This window comes from Symphalangus syndactylus, chromosome 18 (genome assembly GCF_028878055.3).
Source record: "Symphalangus syndactylus isolate Jambi chromosome 18, NHGRI_mSymSyn1-v2.1_pri, whole genome shotgun sequence".
Taxonomy (NCBI): domain Eukaryota; kingdom Metazoa; phylum Chordata; class Mammalia; order Primates; family Hylobatidae; genus Symphalangus; species Symphalangus syndactylus.
Window position 1 is genome coordinate 16,932,224 of NC_072440.2, and position 17,082 is coordinate 16,949,305.

Sequence of the window (17,082 nt, forward strand, 5' to 3'; positions counted from 1 at the left end):
TATCCAGTACCAAGAGAGATGGTACTAATCCATTCACGAGAACTATGCCCCATGATCCAGTGGCCTTCCCCTGAGCCCTACCTCCAATACTGGGGATTACAACGGATCATGAGACTTGGGTGGGGATACAGATCTAATCCATATCACCCAGACAAAATGTTTACTTTATCATTAACTATTAGGCAGCCATGCATGTGCAGAACCTCAGAGGTCATGACTAGTCTGAAGGATGTTTAAGAAATGGCCACGCCGGGCGCGGTGGCTCACGCTTGTAATCCCAACACTTTGGGAGGCCGAGGCGGGCGGATCACGAGGTCAGGAGATCGAGACCACAGTGAAACCCTATCTCTACTAAAAATACAAAAAATTAGCCGGGCATGGTGGCGGGCACCTGTAGTCCCAGCTACTCGGAGAGGCTGAGGCAGGAGAATGGCGTGAACCCGGGAGGCAGAGCTTGCAGTGAGCCAAGATGGCGCCACTGCACTCCAGCCTGGGCAACAGAGCAAGACTCTGTCTCAAAAAAAAAAAAAAAAAGAAAAGAAAAAGAAATGGCTAGTATATCAGTCAGGATACGATACATTATGCTGCAGTAACAAATGACTCCAAAGTCTCAGCAGCTTACAGAGATAAAGGTTTACTTCTCATTCAGGTCCACTGTAGATGGCCAATATTTTCACTTTGGGACCCAAGCTGATGAAACAGCCTCTAGAACATGACTGATCTCATAGCAGGGAAAAAGAAAAACCAAAAACCCCACAGCAAGTCACATTCTGGCTCTTGAAGCTTCTGCTTGGAAGCGACAAACATAACTTCTGCCCATATACTATTGGCTAAAACAAATTATGTCTCCAAACCTGATTTCTGTGGAGCAGGAAGTGTGATATTACCCCAGGGATGGGCAATTAATATTTTGAAAAAGAATAGGAATATTTTGAATAGAATGCTTCACTAGGCCGGGTGTGGTGGCTCACGCATATAATCCCAGCACTTTGGGAGGCTGAGGCAGGTGGATCACCTGAGGTCAGGGGTTCGAGACCAGCCTTACCAACATGAAGAAACTCTGTCTCTACTAAAAATACAAAATTAGGTAGGCTTAGTAGCACACGCCTGCAATCCCAGCTACTTGGGAGGCTGAAGCAGGAGAATCACTTGAACCCGGGAGGCAGAGGTTGCAGTGAGCCAAGATCATGCCAATGCACTCCAGCCTGGGCAACAGAGCTAGACTTTGTCTCAAAAAATAAATTAAAAAAATAAATATAATAAAAAAGAGAAAAGTTAAACAGCACAGATATTATATGAAATAATTAAAAATAAGACATTAAAATGTATATTCTTCAGAAAAAGACTGTTAACACAGTATCAGAGATAGAAGATATTGCTAAGAAATTGAATAATGTAAGTGGCTAGGGAAGACAGCAACGCTCAGAGATGTTGCCCCTGGGGCAACATGGTTCCACAGCGGATATGGCTGTTGGGATCCAGATTACAGCATTCTTGTGAGGCTCTAATCCCTAGTGCCCAGCCCCTTCCTCCAGTGATCCATCAGAGGTAAAAGAGAAAGGCAGCAATATAACAGAAGACAATACATACGATAAAGTACTTGAAAGTCAGTAAGCACCATCTAGTGGCAAGGGGATGATTTTTCCCATTTTGTATGTGTTGTCTTTTTTTTTTTTTTTTTTTTTTTTTTTGAGACGGGGTCTCGCTCTGTCGCCCAGGCTGGACTGCAGTGGCGCGATCTCGGCTCACTGCAAGCTCCGCCTCCTGGGTTCACGCCATTCTCCTGCCTCAGCCTCTCCGAGTAGCTGGGACTACAGGCGCCCGCCACCAAGCCTGGCTAATTTTTTGTATTTTTAGTAGAGACGGGGTTTCACCGTGGTCTCGATCTCCTGACCTCGTGATCCGCCCGCCTCGGCCTCCCAAAGTGCTGGGATTACAAGCGTGAGCCACCGCGCCCGGCCTTGTATGTGTTGTCAAATTCAAAGTGCGTAGGAAAATTTGCACTCCTATCAGCAGGGTGGGAGAGTTGCCAATGTTTTTGTTTTTTGTGGGTTTTTTTTTGTTTTGTTTTGATTTTTGAGATGCAGTTTCACTCTTGTCGCCCAGGCTGCAGTGCAGTGGCGTGATCTCGGCTCACTGCAACCTCTGCTTCCAGGTTCAAGCGATTCTCCTGCCTCAGCCTCCCGAGTAGCTGGGATTATAGGCACCCACCACCACGCCCAGCTAATTTTTGTATTTTTTTTTTTTTTTTTTTTTTTTTTTTTGAGACGGAGTCTTGCTCTGTCCCCCAGGCTGGAGTGCAGTGGCGCATCTCGGCTCACTGCAAGCTCCGCCTCCTGGGTTCACGCCACTCTCCTGCCTCAGCCTCCCGAGTAGCTGGGACTACAGGCTCCCGCCAACACGCCCGGCTAATTTTTTTGTATTTTTAGTAGAGACAGGGTTTCACTGTGTTAGCCAGGATGGTCTCGATCTCCTGACCTCATGATCCGCCCTCCTCGGCCTCCCAAAGTGCTGGGATTACAGGCTTGAGCCACCGCACCCGGCCTAATTTTTGTATTTTTAGTAGAGATGGTGTTTCACCATGTTGGCCAGGCTGGTTTCAAACTCCTGACCTCAGGTGATCCTCCTGCCTCGGCCCCCCAAAGTGCTGGGATTACAGGTGTGAGCAACCATGCCTGGCAGAGTTTACAGTATTCTACCTTATCACTAAGCTTGCTAAGGTCAGACTCACTAAGTTTTCTCATTTTAATAAATACAGAATAGTATATCTGATAAACTGATAGTAAGATTAGAGGCTTGTTGCTGGGCATGGTGGCTCACACCTGTAATCCCAGCACTTTGGGAGGCCAAGGCGGGCGGATCACATGAGGTTGGGAGTTTGAGACCAGCCCGACTAACATGGAGAAACCCGTCTCTGCTAAAAATACAAAATTAGCTGGGTGTTGTGGCGCATGCCTGTAATCCCAGCTACTTGAGAGGCTGAGGCAGGAGAATCGCTGGAACCCAGGAAACAGATGTTGCGGTGAGCTGAAATCACACCATTGCACTCCAGCATGGGCAGCAAGAGCAAAATTCCATCTCAAAAAAAAAAAAGAGATTTAGAGGCTTGCTTCTGATTCCGTTTTTAAAATGTATTTATTTAGGCCGGGCGCAGTGGCTCACACCTGTAATCCCAGCACTTTAGGAGGCTGAGGAGGGCGGATCACCTGAGGTCGGGAGTTCGAGACCAGCCTGACCAACACGGTAAAACCTCGTCTCTACTAAAAATACAAAAATTAGCCGGGCGTGGTGGCAGGCGCCTGTAATCCCAAGTACTTGGGAGACTGAGGCAGGAGAATTGCTTGAACCTGGCAGGCAGAGGTTGTGGCGAGCTAAGATCGCACCACTGCACTCCAGCCTGGGCAAAAAGAGTGAAAACTCCGTCTCAAAAAAAAAAATTGTTTATTTAGGTAAGGATATTTTATATGTGTATACTGTATTTTTTTTTTTTTGATACGAGTCTCGTTCTTTTGCCCAGGCTGGAGTCCAATGGCACGATCTCGGCTCACTGCAAACTCTGCCTCCCAGATTCAAGTGATTCTCCTGAGTAGCTGGGACTACAGGCGTGCATCACCACCCCCAGCTAATTTTTTTTTTTTTTTTTTTTTGAGACGGAGTCTCGCTCTGTCACCCAGGCTGGAGTGCAGTGACGCGATCTCAGCTCACTGCAAACTCCGCCTCCCGGGTTCACGCCATTCTCCTGCCTCAGCCTCTCCAAGTAGCTGGGACTACAGGCACCCACCACCACACCCGGCTAATTTTTTGTATTTTTTAGTAGAGACGGGGTTTCACCGTGGTCTCGATCTCCTGACCTCGTGATCCGCCCGCCTCGGCCTCCCAAAGTGCTGGGATTACAAGCATGAGCCACTGCGCCCGGCCTGCCTGAGTTCTTGTCCTGTGTCCAGGAAGAATGAGGTACACAGACAAGTGGAGGGTGAGCAAGACAAAGAAAAGCTTTATTGAATCTTAGGACAGCTTGGAGGAGACCCGCAGTGGTCAGCTCCTCTCTGTAAGCAGGTCATCTCCTCCAGCGTTCAGCTCTCCATAGGGAGGAGGCCCTGGAGTGGGTGGCTCCACTCTGCAGGCAGGTCCCTGTTGACTTCCCAGCTCTCAGCAGAGAAGGTAGCTCCTCTCTGCAGCTGGTCATCCAGTCTCCAGTTGTTTCTCCATCCTCTGCCTTGCTCTGGCTGAGCCTGGGGTGTTCATGGACCTCAGAGAGGAGGAAATGCATGCCAGTTGGTGCATGGGCACCCAAAAGAGGTACCACAGGTCCCCACTCTGGTCTGTGGATCTGACAGCCCGGCCTTCAGCCTTCAGGCCCTCCCTGGTCTGAAAGTGGGGTCTTATCGGGTACCCCCCTGCTTCTGCCCAGGAATCTGCCTCCCACTGCCATTCATGGCCCCTGCTCAGCCCAACTTTACTCTGAGATCAGAGTGGGTGTTGACAGCCAACAGTAGGGAGAAGCCAGGCAGTGGGGGCAGGTACTTTTGAGCCTACGAGGGCAGGGGGAGCCTTCCCAGGCCCCCAAGAGTGGAGGGATGCCTGAAGCTGCAGCCACCAGTTTGGGTGGCTGCAGGTGCATCCAGAGGAGGCAGGGCTCCTGGCTGTTCTCTGGAGCAGGAGGCCCAGGTCTGCAGCCACAGTTTGGGTGGCTGCAGCGGCACCCAGGAGAACAGGGCTCCTACCTGCTTGCCCCGAAAGAGCACAGGAAGGCTCAGATCTGCAGCCACAACTTGGGTGGCTGCAGAAGTTGCAGGCTTGCAACTCAGAAGGGGCAGGGCTCCTGCCAGCTCCATGGAGCGTGTAGCCCTGGTGGCACCTCCCTGCTGCAGCAGTGGCAGGCTGTCTGGAGCAGCTACTGCCATGAACTAGAGGAATGATATTAAGAAGGCAGTTTTTGAGGCCGGGCGCGGTGGCTCACGCCTGTAATCCCAGCACTTTGGGAGGCCGAGGCGGGCGGATCACGAGTTCAGGAGATCGAGACCATCCTGGCTAACACGGTGAAACCCCGTCTCTACTAAAAATACAAAAAAAAATTAGCCGGGCGAGGTGGCGGGCGCCTGTAGTCCCAGCTACGCGGGAGGCTGAGGCAGGAGAATGGCGTGAACCCCGGGGGGCGGAGCCTGCAGTGAGCTGAGATCGCGCCACTGCATTCCAGCTGGGTGAAAGAGCGAGACTCCATCTCAAAAAAAAAAAAAAGCCGGGGGCGGTGGCTCACGCTTGTAATCCCAACACTTTGGGAGGCCGAGGCGGGCGGATCACGAGGTCAGGAGATCGAGACCACGGTGAAACCCCGTCTCTACTAAAAATACAAAAAATTAGCCGGGCGTGGTGGCGGGCGCCTGTAGTCCCAGCTACTCGGAGAGGCTGAGGCAGGAGAATGGCGTGAACCCGGGAGGCGGAGCTTGCAGTGAGCCGAGATTGCGCCACTGCACTCCAGCCTGGGCGACACAGCGAGACTCCGTCTCAAAAAAAAAAAAAAAAAAAAAAAAAAAAAAAGAAGGCAGTTTTTGAACAGAAGTATGTTTTTGCATTATAATATAAACATTTGAGAATTGTTATTTCTAAAATTTCTAGTCTGAAACTATAATATAAATTAGAAAATATTTGGATAAACTCATGGATAGTTGAACATTGATTCACTTTTTTTTTTTTTTTTTTTTTTGAGATGGAGTTTCACCCTGTCGCCCAGGCTGGAGTGCAATGGCGCAACCTCGGTTCACTGCAACCTCCGCCTCCCGGGTTCAAATGATTCTCCTGCCTCAGCTCCTGAGTAGCTGGGATTACAGGCACATGCCACACACCCTGCTAATTTTGTATTTTTAGTAGAGACGGGGTTTCTCTGTGTTGGTCAGGCTGGTCTCGAACTCCTGACCACAGGTGATCCACCGCCTTGGCCTCCCAAAATGCTGGGATTGCAGGCATGAGCCACCGTGCGCGCCCAGCCCAATGATGGATTTTTAAAGTTGCAGTTAAGTCAATATAATTATTTCACTAACACTTTTTCACGAACTGGATTCATGGTAAATTTTAGATAGCCTAATAATCTGATCCCAAATTATTATATTCTATTGGCCTTACATTCACTCATTCAACATATATGAGTGCTTACCTGTGCCAGAAATTTAGAAATTTCTTGTCTTTTTTTAATAAACAATCTTCCATTAGCAATTTCATATTCTACATAGCAAGTTCAGAATTTTATGATGCCTGAATTAGAAGCAAATACAGAGAGTATTAAACATTGGATATTTGTGGAGACAAATATTTTTTTTTTTTTTTTTTTTTTTTTTTTTGAGACGGAGTCTCGCTGTGTCGCCCAGGCTGGAGTGCAGTGGCGCAATCTCGGCTCACTGCAAGCTCCGCCTCCCGGGTTCACGCCATTCTCCTGCCTCAGCCTCTCCGAGTAGCTGGGACTACAGGCGCCCGCCACCACGCCCGGCTAATTTTTTGTATTTTTAGTAGAGACGGGGTTTCACCGTGGTCTCGATCTCCTGACCTCGTGATCCGCCCACCTCGGCCTCCCAAAGTGCTGGGATTACAAGCGTGAGCCACCGCGCCCGGCCCAAGTGGAGACAAATATGTTTGATGAATGACCTTGGAGGCCCAGAAACGAGAATGGCTAGAACTGGGGATTCCAGCAGGGGCAGCAGCCGCAATAGCCACGCCCGAGGGCCGCAGAGTGAGGCAGCGGCAGAAGCAGGTGCCTGCTGGGCTTAGGCTGCCCTCCCCAGGATCCCCCCACCTCTGTGCTTCCTGCCTCGTGGTATTGTGTCTGGGCAGACTTGTCTTCACCACACTGCATCAGCAGGAGTGTGTAGTGGACACAGACGGTGCCTGCTCGTGTCTGCCCGGTTCACCGCCGCTGCCAGGCCATGCCAGCAGGAGTAGATAAGGGTGTGACAGAGGCTGGGGCCAGCCCTGCGGGGGGTGGGGGGACAGGGGACAGGCACGGCTGCCCCGGGATTCCCTCCCAGAGGAGGGGCTGCTCTCCAGACCTCGTCCTTCCACAGAGATCCGAGGTCTCTGCCTGGGTGGGGTCATCGGAGACTCTGTTGTATCAGCTGTGATGTCATGTTCTCCAGATCCTCGTCGGGCCGGACTCAGGGTCTAGGCTCAGGGACAGAGGCTGCAGGGATGGACAGCAGGGCCACATGAGGGCTTGGCGGTCCAGGAGGCCTTCTGAGGGCAGGGCCCTGGGGTTGCATTTTTGGGGAGACGCTGCCACAATAGAGCAGGAGGAGCGGGGATGGGGGCGGCAGCGTGTGCAAAGGCCCGGCACTGGGGGTAGGGCTGTTGTTCAGCCAGTTGGAGTACCCAGGAGATGAGATGAGAGGGGCAGACAGGCCTCTGCTGATGGACTGGGGGTGGAGGATCAGCTGAGCCAAGCGGGGAGCCTGGAGTTCTCCTACAATTGTAGGGCCCTGTGCCTACTCCCACCTCTGCTCCTCTCTCAGCCCCACTGAGGCCTCTCCAGGGGATCTCACAGGCTGCTCCCACTCGCCCCATCCTCCTGTCTCATCTCTAGCCTCGGGTAGCCTGTGCCTGGAGAGGAGAGGAGAGGGGAGGAGAAGGGAAGGAAGGGGAGGGGAGAGGAGAGTAGAGGGGAGGGGATGGGGAGTGGAGGTGAAGGGAGAGGAGGAGAAGGGAGGGGAGGGGAGGTGAAGGCAGATGAGAGGAGGGGAGGGGAGGAGAGGGGAGGGAAGGGGAGGAGAGGGGAATGGAGGAGAGGGGAGTGGAGGGGAGGGGACATGAGAGGAGGGGAGTGGAGGGGAGGGGACATGAGAGGAGGGGAGTGGAGGGGAGGGGAGAGGAGGGGAGGGGAGTGGAGGGGAGGGGACATGAGAGGAGGGGAGGGGAGAGGAGGGGAGAGGAGAGGAGGGGAGAGGAGGGGAGGGGAGGGGGAGATGTGCAGGTCAGTCTCCGGGAGGGGAGGCTGCTATGACAAGATCCCACAACTGGGGCTTCAGCAACAGACTTTTATTTTCTCCGGGTTCCGGAGGCTGAAGTCCAAGATGAAGGCGCCATCACGGTTGGTTTCTGGTGAGGCCTCTCTTCCTGGCTTGTAGGTGGCCCCCCTCCCACATGGCCTTCCTCTGTGTGTGCAGAGGGGAAGAGAGAGCTCTCCGGTATCTGTTCCTCTTCCTGTGGAAGGGCCCTCCCCTGTGGTCTTCTAACGCCTTGTCGCCAATACAGTCACTCAGGGGATAGGAATATTGAAGATGGGGTTGGTGATGTCACAGTTCCATCTGTAGCAGTGTCCATAGGAAATTCCCACACTGGGGCCAGGCACAGTGGCTCACACCTGTAATCCCAGCACTTTGGGAGGCTGGGGCAGGCGGATCGCTTGAGCCCAGGAGTTCAAGACCAGCCTGGGCAACATAGCAAGACCTTGTCTCTACAAAAAATGCAAATACTAGCTGGGCATGGTGGCACGTGCCTGTGGTCCCAGTTACGTGGGAGGCTGAGGTGGGAGAATCACTTGAGCACAGGAAGGCAGAGGTTGCAGTGAGCTGTGATTGTGCCATTGCACTCCAACCTGGGCAACAGAGCGAGACCCTGTCTCAGAAAAAAACATCAACGAACTTCCCACACTGGGAGAGCCTGCTCCAGGCTGGGGCCTGGACTCGGCCAGTTGCTGTGTGGTCATTCCCTCTTCCAGAAACCCTCCCAGCAGGTTATGTTCCCATTTCACACAGAGGGTGAGTGAAAGGCAGCCCTAGGTGGCTCCCTCTAACTCCGAACGTGTGAACGTGGGTTTCCCCAGCACCGTCCAACCCCAGGCCTCACTGGGACTCCTTCCCGAGCTTTCCATCTGATGCTTTTAGGGCCCAGCAGCCACAGGTGTCTCAGGGAGGACGCTGGGCCCAGGGCTCGACCCTGCCGGCAGGCTCCCTCAGCCGCAGGGCGGGTGGCCAGTCCTGTCTGGTGTGCCCATTCCCCCTGCCTGAGTGCGCAGATGTGTGTGTGTGAGTTTAGTGTGTGTTCTCAGCGCATTCATCCTTCAGCTTTTGTGTTTTATTATGTAATCATTTTGCATGAGTGCTTTGTATATGAAAGATGTTAGTTAATATTTGTTTAACAAAACACATTTTGGATCTATTGATTAAAAAAGAAAATGGTGATAACGACAATCCAAGACCAGGTGGAAACCGGTGGAGGCTGGACTGAGGGCTCAGGCGGTGGTGTGGAAAATGTGCTTATTGTACTTTTGTTCTTGAGATGAAGCCAGTGAGTGCCAGGGGATGTTTCCGAACCTTTGCGCCAAGAGGAATCGGGTCAGCAAAGAGAGAGGAGTGGAAGACGGGGGTTTGTCTTACACACACAGCCTTTCCCAGGAACAAATTCTCTCTTAAAATGCAGCATTAGGAAATCACCTCAGAGCCAGGCGCGGTGGCTCACGCCTGTAACCCCAGCACTTTGGGAGGCCGAGGCAGGGGGATCGCTTGAGCTCAGGAGTTTGAGACCAGCATGGGCCACATGGTGAAACCTTGTCTCTACTAAAAATACAAAAATTAGCCAGGCATGGTGGTGGGTGCCTATAATCTCAGCTACTCGGGAGGCTGAGGCACGAGAATCGCTTGAACCCAGGAGGTGGAAGTTGCAGTGAGCCGAGATCATACTCTAGCCTGGGCGACGGAGTGAAACTCCATCTCAAAAAGATAAAGATAAAAATAAAAATTGCAACCCTCCCCAGCTGAGCATGGTAACTCATGCTTGTAATCCCAGCACTTTGGGAAGCCAAGGCAGGAGGATCTCTTAAGCCTGGAAGTCTAAGACCAGCCTGGGCAACATAGTAAGACCCCATCTCTACAAAAAACTGGGGGAAAAAAATTAGGTGGGCATGAAAGCATGCACCTATAGTCCCAACTACTCAGGAGGCTGAAGCCAGAGGATTGCTTGAGCCTAGCAGGTCGAGACTGCAGTGAGCTGTGATTGTAACTCTGCACTCCATCCTGGGCAAGAGGGCGAGACCCTGTCTCAAAAATAAATAACTGCGACCCTCCCCCACACAGCTGCTGCTTGGCTCAGGAAGGCGCTAACTCTCCCCACTGATCCCGGAACGTCCCGCTCTCTGTGGTTACGTGGGCGGGCTCAGAGACCGTTGTTTGCACTGCGTCCTGGGATGGATTTACACAGGACCACGTGCCTTCTGCTCCCTCCCACTCCCGTCCGCGTTCCCTGTTTGTGGTTCTTATCATTCTGCTCGCCTGAGTCATTGGTCTCGCCGAAAACGAGCACAGTGGAGGTCACACCAGCTGCAGCCCAGCACGGACAGACAGACGACGGCAGCCAGACATCAGGGGCTCCTCGGCTTCCCTCTGCCTGACATGTATGCTGGTCCCACCGGGGTGGCGGGGTCCTGCAGGGGCGCTGGGCAGAGAGGGTGCCGCCCAGCCAGGCTGAGAACCCACCTGTGCCCTGTGCCCTGAGGCCCGCTCCTGGGCTGTTGGGGCCCCGTTTGCCCCCGCACCAGACATGACCTCTCCCACAAGCTCTCACTTCCTCTCCGCAGCCCTGTGGCTGCCCTTGTCTACACCACGACGCCCTGCCTGGGAAGGCCCCTGTTGGTCCAGGCACCCAGGGCTGGAGCCAGGCACAAGGCATCACTGCCTGGATGCCTGAGTCCAGTGGATGCTCCTGTGGGACCCATGTCCCTCAAACGGGCCCCTGCAGCTCAACACTCCAGCTGCCTCCCCCATCACCTCCTCACCTCACCCCGGGCCCGCCCAGCCCCTGCGGCACCCACCAAGCTGCTCAGGCCACTCTGGAGGCCCTCACCTTCCACCCGCAGCCAGTGAGCCTGCAGACCCTCCCGATCCCGGACGCCTGAGCATCCCAAGCCCACGGTCTCCACATGACTCGAGCCACCCCTTCCCTGGCTGGGAGCCCTGAGGGTCCCTTCTTCCTGCCACAGGGGCTTCTACCTCTCCGCAGCGCAGACCCTCCCAGGTGAAGCCCTGAACCCTTCAGAATGGCCCAAGGGGCCCTGTCCACCCTGCCGTCCTCCACCCTCTGCCCCTCAGGGCCTGGGGCAGCCAGGCTCTATGACCTTTCCAAGGGTTTGCTGGAAGGAGCCTGGGGTTGGGAGCCACTCCTGGAGGTGAACAGACTCGTGGGCCATGACAGTCCCCTCGCTTCCTCCCTCACACAGAGGAGAGCAGCATCCACCGGGTCACCTGTGGGAGAGTTGCAGCCACTGGAAACGCAGGGCTCAGGGTACCCAGCACACAGTGGGCCTGCAGGTGGGCACGGTCGGCCCCTCACAGAGCAAGCGGCTGAGGCACTGCCTGTGCTTGCGGGGCGCTCAAGTCACACCCCAGTAAACAGTGGGGGAGGGAGCTGCCTCCACCCCACCACGCACCCACCCACCCTCATCCATTCAGGTTCTCACACACACGCCCATCACCGTCGGCCAGCGCCCCAGCCGGTTCCATGGCCCTCCCAGTTCCCTGAACGGCATCACCTCTCAGGCCTCTGTCCTGCCACTGGCCAGGTCACTCGGACTGTGGAGGGGAGGGTCTGACAGGCCCAAGCCCAGCCCTGTGTCCCTCTCTGGCTGCAGCCCCGCATGCCCGAGGGTGGCTGGAGGGGCCCGGTGCCTGCTGGGTGGGTGTCCTTTCTGGAGCTCTGCAAGTGAGTTGCCTTCTGAGTCCATGCAGGTGGTTGGTGGGATCTGGTTTCTGTGGCTGTAGGACTGAAGTCATTGGTCTCGCCGAAAACGAGCACAGTGGAGGTCACACCAGCTGCAGCCCAGCACGGACAGACAGACGACGGCAGCCAGACATCAGGGGCTCCTCGGCTTCCCTCTGCCTGACATGTATGCTGGTCCCACCGGGGTGGCGGGGTCCTGCAGGGGCGCTGGGCAGAGAGGGTGCCGCCCAGCCAGGGCCCAGCCTTAGCAAGTAGAGGCCTGTCTCTGTCCTTGCCCGTGGGCCCCCGTCTCAGAGCCGGCAGCGGCCTGTCCAGTCCTCACACTTGGAAACTCTCTGGCTTCCCATTCGTCCTGGTCTCTCTTCTGCTTCCAGCCAGAGAAAGTCCTCTGCTCTTACAGCTCATGGGACTAGACCAGACCCACTATCCATGTCTAGGATAATCTCCCTCCCTATTTTAAGGTTCGTAACCTTAATTACACCTGCAGATTTCCTTTTGTGTTGTAACATAACATCTTCCCAGCTACCAGGGATAAGGGCTGGGACATCTTTGGGGGCCACCTCGCCTTCCACCAGACCTGGTCTGCCCCCTCAGCTGCCCTCTGTACGGCCTTGTAACATCCTTTTCCAATAATCCAAGCAACTCAAGAGAAAAGACCCGGCCGGGCGCGGTGGCTCACGCTTGTAATCCCAGCACTTTGGGAGGCCGAGGCGGGCGGATCACGAGGTCAGGAGATCGAGACCACGGTGAAACCCCGTCTCTACTAAAAATACAAAAAATTAGCCGGGCGTGGTGGCGGGCGCCTGTAGTCCCAGCTACTCGGAGAGGCTGAGGCAGGAGAATGGCGTGAACCCGGGAGGCGGAGCTTGCAGTGAGCCGAGATCGCGCCACTGCACTCCAGCCTGGGTGACAGAGCGAGACTCCGTCTCAAAAAAAAAAAAAAAAAAGGGAAAAGACCCAAAGATAGTGACATCAGCAGTTCCCCCAGGAAAACCATCCTGCTGGTCCTCTTATGTGAGTCCCACACGGATGAACCCTGCACGTGGCACAGGGTGTCTAAGCCACTGTTTGCTGCCCCTTTCTTAAATAGGAGTAGATGGCTGGGCACAGTGGCTCATGCCTGTGATCCCAGCACTTTGGGAGGCTGAGGTGGGCAGATCGCTTGAGGTCAGGAGTTCAAGACTAGCCTGGCCAACATGGTGAAACACTGTCTCCACTAAAAATGCGAAAAAATTAGCTAGGCGTGGTGGCACACCCCTGTAGTCCCAGCTACTCAGGAGGCTGAGGCAAGAGAATTGCTTGACCCTGGGAGGTGGAGGTTGCAGTGAGCCGAGATCTCACCACTGCACTCTAGAGCCTGGGCGACAGCAAGACTCTGTCTCCAAAATAATTAATTAAAAAGAAGGCCATGGAGGGAAACATGTTCCCAAGACCTCTTGGAACTGTGCCATGGGCAAAAAACAACAAAAAAAAAAACCACACACACACACATATATATATATATACTTTTTTTTTTTTTTTTTTTTTGAGACAGAGTCTCTCTCTGTCTCCCAGGCTGGAATGCAATGGCACGATCTCGGCTCACCGCAACCTCTGCCTCCCAGGCGTGAGTAAAATGAGGGGCAGCCACATAGAGGAAGTTGGGGCCCAGGCAGCAGGAGCCAACTGAGAGGAGAGAGTGGGTGCCAGATGACAGAGGCCAGGGCACCACACCACAGGGGATGGTCAGGAGGCTCTGGGAGGAAACTGTTCTGATGTGTCTGAACACGTGGAGAGGCGGCTTACACAGCAGAAGGAGAGTGCAGAGGTGAAGTCATAGCCCCAGGAAGAAGCTGGGCCACAGGCGGCCTGGGAACCAGATGACCTCCAGAGAAAACGAGGAACCGCAGGCTGCTGCACGGCTCAGCATGAGCTGCACCCACATAGTAACATAGACACTGGATGTCTGTCTCACCAAAATTATTTTGGGGGTGGGGACAGTTGGGGGGTTCTTGTGTGAGAGAGAATTAAATCCTTCACCTCCAGGGTGGAGAATCAGGAGACATTGTCCAACACTGAGAAGCTGAGAAGTGTCCAGCTAAGCACAGTGTAATTATTTTGGGTAGAGATGAGGTCTTGCTGTGTTGCCCACGGTGGTCTCCAACTCCTGGGCTCAAGAGATCCTCCTGCCTCAGCCCCCTAAAGTACTGGGATGATAGACATGAGCCTTCATGTCCGGCCTAAGTACGTTATTTTTTATTTATTTATTTTTATTTATTTATTTTTGAGATGGAGTCTTGCTCTGTCACCCAGGCTGGAGTGCAGTGGCTCGATCTCAGCCCACTGCAAACTCTGCATCCTGGGTTCAAGCTATTCTCATGCCTCAGCCTCCCAAGTTGCTGGGATTACAGGTGTGTGCCAACACACCCAGCTAATTTTTGTACTTTTGGTAGAGATGGGGTTTCACCATGTTGGCCAGGCTGGTCTCGAACTCCTGACCACCGCATCTGGTATTTTTTATTTTTTTTTTGAGATGGAGTCGCACTCTGTTGCCCAGGCTGGAGTGCAGTGGTGCCATCTCAGCTCACTGCAACCTCTGCCTCCCTGGCTGAAGCGATACTCCCACCTCAGCCTCCCAAGTAGCTGGAATGACAAGCATTCCCCCCTGCGTCTGGCTAATTTTTGTATTTTTAGTAGAGACGGGGTTTCACCATGTTGGCCAGGCTGGTCTCGAACTCCTGACCTCAAGTGATCCACGCACCTCGGTCTCCCAAAGTGCTGGGATGACAGGTGTGAGTCACCATGCGTGGCCTCCTAAGCACATTATTTAAGGATAAAAAGGCAGACATGAAAAGACTGACCTGAAACATAAACGCTGGGAAAATAAACACAAGGGCATGGGAGCCTTGTGGACGCACAATGTGCAGAGAGGGGTGGGGACTGTTTTTATAACAGATGCATAAACCACTTGCGTCCTCAAGTCACACGCATGGGTCATTGGTTGACAGAGAGAATGGGGTGGGAGGAGACCTCACACAAGAGTCCCACCGGGAGGGGCTGGGCCTTGTAGGGGACACAGGGAAGGATCCCTGGGCTCCACCTGGGGTGTGGGCAGGGTGAGGGAGCCCCTCCCTCCAGGGGGGAAGGGAGGAAATTCCACCGCAGGGACGCAGGAGCCAGAGCCAGAGAACAGCAAGCCCACTCCTGGTACAGTGGGAATTCAGGGGTGGAGAGGAGGGACGGCGGCGGGGCCGGTGCTATCTCTCTGCTGACTGGGACCCCCCACGCCCAGCTGTCGGTCCCACGGATATGCCACCTTCCGCGGCACACTGCTTCTTTTTTTTTTTTTTTTTTTTTTTGAGACGGAGTCTTGCTCTCTCACCCAGGCTGGAGTGCAGTGGCGCGATCTCGGCTCACTGCAAGCTCCGCCTCCCGGGTTCACGCCATTCTCCTGCCTCAGCCTCTCCGAGTAGCTGGGACTACAGGCGCCCGCCACCACGCCCGGCTAATTTTTTGTATTTTTAGTAGAGACAGGGTTTCACCGTGGTCTCGATCTCCTGACCTCATGATCCGCCCGCCTCGGCCTCCCAAAGTGCTGGGATTACAAGCGTGAGCCACCGCGCCCGGCCATGGCACACTGCTTCAAGACTCTGGATCATTGCTTGTCTTCCTGCGGATGACAGGAGGAAAGATGAAGGCATGAGAGAGATGGCACTTTATAAGGGGTCAGAGAAGGGCCTCTCTGATGAGGCAACACTGGGGCAGAGACTCAGGACCTGAGGCACGTGGATAACGGGGCTCCCAGCTATTAAGGAGCCAGCTCGCGGTCACACAAGGATGACCTCCTTGCCCACCCAGGTTCTGCCTTGACCAATCCAGAAGCCATGAGGCCTCTGTGCGACTCCCTCCTCTTCTCCCAGGCCGGGGGCTGGGGCATGGGCTCGGGCCATGGGCCACTGTTTCTTGGAGTCTCCAACCAGAACTGAGCTCTTCAGGGGACCTGGATGACGCACTGTTTGGGTGGTTGTGTTTGGGGTGTGATGCAGCCACCCTGGAAAGCCCCGGCCTGTCAGCTCTGATCTGCTTCCCTGGGGTTCACCTCCCACCTCCGTGTCAGAACCTCTTCCTGCCCTTTCCTGAGGACTGGGGGGGATCTGAGTGCCTCCCTCCATGTTTCATGAACTGAAACTGAAGCTGGAGAAGATAGGGCTTATCTGGGGTCAAAAGGAGCCCAGGTCCCTGGCTTTTGTGGGGAAATTTGTTCTGGGGGCTGAGTCAGCCTGGCCAGGTTATATGGGCGTCGGGGATGAAGGGCAGGAGAGGAGTTTGGGGTCATCCCATGAGTGATCAGAGGCCCTTGGGGCCTTGGGTGGGAGCATCAGAGATGGGAGGTGCCAGAGCCTTTCTCTGTCTTCAGAAGGAAGATGAGTGAGGAGATGCGAGGGGAAGAGGAGACTGAACAGAGAAAGAAATTCAAGAGGAGAGCTCTGGAGAGAGAGGCAGCTGCCGATGGAGGAGCTGGCCCATGGGACGGTGGGTGGGTGAGTGGAACACGGTCCTCCCCACATCTGTCCACAAAACCTTCCAAAAAGTCCCATCTCTTTGCAGAGTAGGTAATAAGAGCAGCTCCCAGACACCCCTATGTATTTACCAAGCTTTACAGAGCACCAGCCATCACTGGTCCAGTCCATCCTCACAGCTGCTCTGTGGGACAGGTACATTATTCCCTGCTTTCATAAATGGGGAAACCGAGGCACAGGGAGGTGCCTAAGGTCAAGCACTGGAAGGTGGTGGCGGAGCTGGGAGCAGGCAGAGTGACTCAGGGCCCACTCCCACCTCCCCACCTGCCCTGGGTCTCTGGGTTGTAGGGAGTGAGTCCTGCAGCCAGGTGTGGGGGTGGGGGGCGGGGTCCACACCAGCGAGGCTGGCCGGGCCCGGGTGACAGGGTTGATGGGGTTTTTCAGCTCATGGGCAGTACCCACCTGCATCGTGGATTGAATCAGGCCCTGGGTTCTGAGCCAACACAAACTCTTCCAGTGACTGCCAATGAGGTGGCAACGGAGCCCACGTGACCCTGAGGGCCTGGCACGCTCTCCATTGCCCAGGGAAGCCAGCCCCAGCCTGCAGGGCCACCTCCAGACAAGACACCGCTGGAGACGATGGGTGGCATTCTCAAGGCCTCTTTGTGGAGAAAAATAGGAAACTATGATTATAAAATTAGGCATAAAAGTGAATATTAAGAGTAAATAGAGCCGGGCACGGTGGCTTACGCCTGTAATCTCAGCACTTTGGGAGGCCGAGACGGGCAGATCACCCGAGGTCGGAAGTATGAGACCAGACTGGACAACATAGCAAAACCCTCTCTCTACTAAAAATACAAAAATTAGCCGAATGTGGTGGCTGCCGCCT

General features: G+C 54.3%; 1 long non-coding RNA gene across 1 annotated transcript; it reads right to left on the reverse strand.

Moving 5' to 3' along the window:
* Positions 1 to 3,974: 3,974 nt before the first annotated feature.
* Positions 3,975 to 16,868, reverse strand: LOC129467793 (uncharacterized). The gene is made up of 8 exons (XR_008652468.2): positions 16,656 to 16,868; positions 8,018 to 8,578; positions 7,480 to 7,584; positions 7,038 to 7,168; positions 6,785 to 6,904; positions 6,152 to 6,249; positions 4,725 to 4,907; positions 3,975 to 4,249 (listed from the first exon to the last, which is right to left on the reverse strand). It is a non-coding gene; the product is annotated as an uncharacterized lncRNA (long non-coding RNA).
* Positions 16,869 to 17,082: the final 214 nt, after the last annotated feature.